This window comes from Poecilia reticulata, linkage group LG8 (genome assembly GCF_000633615.1).
Source record: "Poecilia reticulata strain Guanapo linkage group LG8, Guppy_female_1.0+MT, whole genome shotgun sequence".
NCBI classification, from domain to species: domain Eukaryota; kingdom Metazoa; phylum Chordata; class Actinopteri; order Cyprinodontiformes; family Poeciliidae; genus Poecilia; species Poecilia reticulata.
Window position 1 is genome coordinate 27,744,138 of NC_024338.1, and position 4,809 is coordinate 27,748,946.

The 4,809-nt window shown below is 40.2% G+C and overlaps 1 protein-coding gene across 1 annotated transcript in view; it reads right to left on the bottom strand.

Annotated features, from left to right (window-relative positions):
* The window catches only part of grap2a (GRB2 related adaptor protein 2a), a 30,203-nt gene extending 27,431 nt beyond the window's left edge, over positions 1-2,772 (bottom strand). Inside the window, exon 1 of the mRNA XM_008417129.2 lies at positions 2,316-2,772. The gene's annotated coding sequence lies outside the window, so the exon portion shown is untranslated. The remainder of the gene's footprint in view (positions 1-2,315) is intronic.
* Between the last annotated feature and the right edge of the window lie 2,037 nt (positions 2,773-4,809).

The window sequence follows — 4,809 nt, forward strand, 5'->3', positions numbered from 1 at the left end:
TTTCAGTGTTTCAGTGTTTCATTGTTTCAGCAACATGAACCGTCTGCAGCTTTTATCTTTCCTTCTGTTTTAATCCTGAATAAATTAATTTTTCTGATCAGTTTCAGTCGGCCGTCGGGTCGGAGGCTCAGCGTGTTGCCCAGTGGCGCGTCGACATTTAGAAGGAGGAAGCTGGAGCTGAACCCACAACTTTCATTCTTATGTTTTTGCTCAGGAGGCCTAAATATAGTTAACATGTTATAACTCACATTAACGGTATTATCAAAACCTGAACCTTCATTTGTTCTCAGTAAAACTCTTGAATTTTCCGCCTGAATGCGAAAACGAACTGCTTCAGTAAATTGTGCAGAAAGTTTCTGTGAATTTGCATCAGTTCCTTTTTCAGCGGCGGCGAGTTCAGGGTGGATCTGGCAGTTTCAGAAGCAGCGGGTGATGCATGCAGCGCTGCAGCGATGCATGCATCTGCTGACAGAATCACTTTGGAAAGTTAAAATGTTCCTCATGTTCGGTGATGTTCGTTTTACAGGATTTAAAAAGCAGCTGGACCGAAGGGAGCTGATCAGTTTCATATGTTCCATATTTCATCAGAGCTGAACTGCTTCCAGCTTCATTTTGATCATAAAATGATTCATTCATCACTTTAGTTCATCTGGAATCCAAACAGAAACATCACAGATGAATTCAGCTGATCAAACTATCAGAGGCTTGAGCTGCAGGAGGAACATGAAAGATCAGCGTTTCAAACACCCAAAATTAGAATTACAATTAAAGTAGAGCTCAACAAAACTAAAGATTCTGCATATTTAACCTGCTGGATCCATCCAGACGAAGGAGGCCAACATGGCCTAATCAAAGTAAATATCACAAGACGACATCACAATCTGATGTTTTTCCTAACATGAGCAGATCAACGTTGAAGAGCCGTCGGTTTTAACGAGACGCCAGGACAGACCTGGAGTCCAACCCGACTCTTCCTCTGTGGCTGCTGCACACTGCTGCTCAGCTGGCTGAAAGGGCTGATGATCCGAGCTGCAACGCGAACAGTCAGGGTGAGGAAACTAAACCGACACGTCGATTAGCCCCGTAAGCTAGCAGCAGCACGTCTGTTGGGAAGCTAACGGCGTTAGCTCCACTGACTTCCTGAAGTCAGAGTCACTGAAACGAGCAGAAACGGGAAATAAACCCGAAAATTAAACGATAAACTACAGATTCATAACGCTTTGCTGTTCAAACTGAAAAGTCATGATAAGTAATTTAGTTCTTTTATGCTGGTGTTTTTTCTGTCCTGCTGATTTCTGGTTTTATTGAATTAAATTCATTTAAACATGTTTTGTTTTATGTATTTAAACATAAAAAGTATTTTTTGTCTGTGGATCTGCTGTCGTTTCGTTTGCTTTACAAACGGAAGCAGAAAATTTCTCAAGAAAAAAACTGAATGAAATGAATTTTTTAATGAGAAACGTAGATTTAGACGATCAGATGAAGTCAAACTGTCGGCTCAACCGAAGTAAAACCAGAATCAGCAAAATAATGGATCATATAATGATCACTGACGAACCACAGAGGCTCAGAAAAACAGCTTTTGTTCTCATTCTGGTGTTTTCTTCAGGGAGTCGTCTGCCGGGGGGCGGCAGCAGGTCAGCTTGACCTTCCTGAGGGGTGAAGGTCACAGAGCTGCAGGAGCCTCAGCAGGAGCTTCAGTCGTTTCTGTTTGCAGAAAACGTTCAAAGTCTGGAGCTCTGATGCTTTTCTAACTCCAACATCCAGAAAAACTCAGAAAATCTGATTTTACTTTTTGATTGAGCGTTAGATAAGTGTGTGTGTGTGTGTGTGTGTGTGTGTGTGTGTGTGTGTGTGTGTGTGTGTGTGTGTGTGTGTGTGTGTGTGTGTGTTTCCGCGCTCACACTTCCTCAGAGGAAACCGTCCTCTCTGCAGCTGCTTCGGACTGAAACCACTGAATAAGTTCAATAAACTCGTTTCGGTCTCGTGTTTTTCTCTCTTCTCCATTTTCTCCTCTGAAGCTTTTCAGAACAAACCGCCCAGAAAACTGAAAAATATTCCACTTTTAATACGTTCAGAAAGTTTCCTGCGGTTTTCTGGCTGAACTGCAGTTTTTTAAAAACTAGTTAGAGTTAATTATCTGATCGCTTTAAACATTTAATGACCCAGAAAGTTTTTAGCGGAGAGAAAAGAAACTTGAATCGCTTTTAAATCGCTGCTTCAGCAGCGAGAAACAGAGAAAGAGGAAGAGAGTCACCTGACTGCGAAAGGAGCCGCTCTGTGGTTCGTGTTGTCAGTTTTTCGGCAGTTTTTACCTTTTCTCTTCTCTTCCTGCTCCTGAACAGCCGCGGAGCTCCTAAACCCGGCAGACGGTCCCCGCTGGGCGGCAGCGCGGCGGCATCATCCACGGGGGAGAAGAGCTGAAGATCCGCGGAGCAGAGGAAGACTGGTGGTGATGATGATGATGATGAAGATGATGATGATGATGATGATGGTGATGATGGTGTCCCGGAGAGAAGATGGACTCAGATGAAGGAGCGCAGTGTTTGAGGTGCACAGGCTGCATGCAGAGCCGCTGAATAAATCAACTTCCGTCTGAAATGAAAATTTAGATTGAGAAAAGATGGAGCTGCGGCCTGACAGCGCAGCGCCCCCTGCCGGCCTCTCCGCCTCCTCATTACTGCTTATGGTTTAATATTTGCATTGGGGTAAATTTTCCGTTGAGCAAAAATGTAATAAACCTGCATCCTCAACAGGTTGCAGTTTAAGGTAAGCAGTTACTTATTTAATCACCTGTGAAAAATTATGACACGGAAAAATGATGTGATGTTTGTGAGCAGACGCAGAGATCCCAGCATGCACCGGGAGAAAACGCAAACTGCACGAATGAAAACTTTAATGCTGCAAGGCAAAAATAAAAGATCTGGATTTGATTCAAAACTCGATTCAGCAAAACGACAGAAACGTTTTTCACAATTTAACCTCAAAGGGAAACAAAATCAAAGTGAAACGATAATTTTTAAAGAGGTTTTACACAATTTAAGATCTTTAAAGTGTGGCGGGCATCTTTTGTAGAGACAAGTTTATCAGAAGCTACAGCCTGCAGAAACTTTTCCAACTTTATTATTATTGTATATTCAAACATCCTCCTGGGCATCGCAAGTTAAAGATGAGGAATGATTTCTAATAAAAAGGTTTTGATAATTATCAGCAGAGATGATCTGAATGTATCAGAACTTGTTTTATTGTTCAGATCTTTTATTACTCAGAATGTCAATAAATCCTCATATTCACGCCTTAAAGGAGCTGCAGTTATTACAGGTAATATTATAATATTATATTATTATTATTAGAGGGAAAATGTCACGAAGTAAACATTAACCTGCAAAGAGCTAAAAATTAACAAAGTTAACTTACGTGTTTCAGACTTGAGCTAAATGTTTACGTAGCTGTTGAGTCAGAAATGAACTTTATTTAATCTGGAAAGTTAAATTTGACTCAGTAAAAATGAGGTTTTCTCTGGTCCAGAACCAAACAGCAGCATTTTGTTGCTGCGCTGCTGAAACCAGCAGATTAATGACGGAAAGATCAAACTTCAGCTTCTCTCTTTATGATAATCAACAAACATTTGATTATCATAAAGGATTAAATTAGAAAACATGAAAGGCTTTTATTCTCTGTTTTCTCTCTGTTCATTTAAAGTTTGTTAAATCAGTTAAATTTCTGTTTCTCATTTCTGGCTCTAATGGTTCCAGTTTAAATGTCCAACAACATGCTGCAGGAAATATTCTAAGATTAAAACATCTCTCATCATTTACTCTGATAAAAACGCTGATCTAAAGAAACCTGCAGAAAAAGCAGCAACGTTTAAACGTTTTAAAAGCTCCAGTAAAAACAGCTCATAAATAATCAGTATTTATATTTATTGTCTCACTGTGGAGAAATTCAGGAGAAACAAACTGAGACATTTAGATTCACATCATGTAAAAATATAAAAAACAGAATCAGAAATAACAAAATACTGTGCAAATAACAATAAGATATAAATAAGATAAGAATAAAAGTTGCTACAACAAAAATATATTAATTGAAGGTAAAAACTACATAAAATTAAACGTCGTTTCAAAACTGTGTAATTAATTAATCACCAGCTGACAGTCAGAGCGTTCAGTCCTCCTGACCAGCAGGGGGCGACAGTGGAGAGGAAAACTTCCCTAACAGGAAGGAACCTCCAGCAGAACCAGAACCAGAACCAGAACCAGAACCAGAACCAGAACCGACCGGCGGTTTGAGAACCAGGAGATTTAAAGGTTTGATAAATAAAGATAATCAGTTTTAAAATGAAGGCTTCAGACTCGTATATATAATTTCATCTGAAATTGGTAAAATAAAATGCGACTCAGTGGAATAAGTTGAGTTTCTCTCCAGAAAACATTTTAGCAATTAGCTACTGAAACCAGCAGGAATGGATCCGATTAGAAATATTCACTGGTTCTGGATCAAATGCATCAGTTTGACTGGAGGAGCCGGTTCTGCTGAAGCCGCTCAGATTAACAAACTGGTCAGATTAACGAGCTGGTCAGATTAACGAGCTGGTCAGATTAACACGACATCAAATCTTCACTCACACGTTTGTTTATAATCTCTGCCAGCTTTTTATTGCACTAATTTAAGTATTTTCAGCCTTTTTGAAACTTTAAATCAGAGAAAATGTTCCAGTCATAGAAAGAACCTGAACTGCTGGAGGCTGGAGGCTGCAGGCTGGAGGCTGGAGGCTGGAGGCTGGAGGCTGGAGGCTGGAGGCTGGAG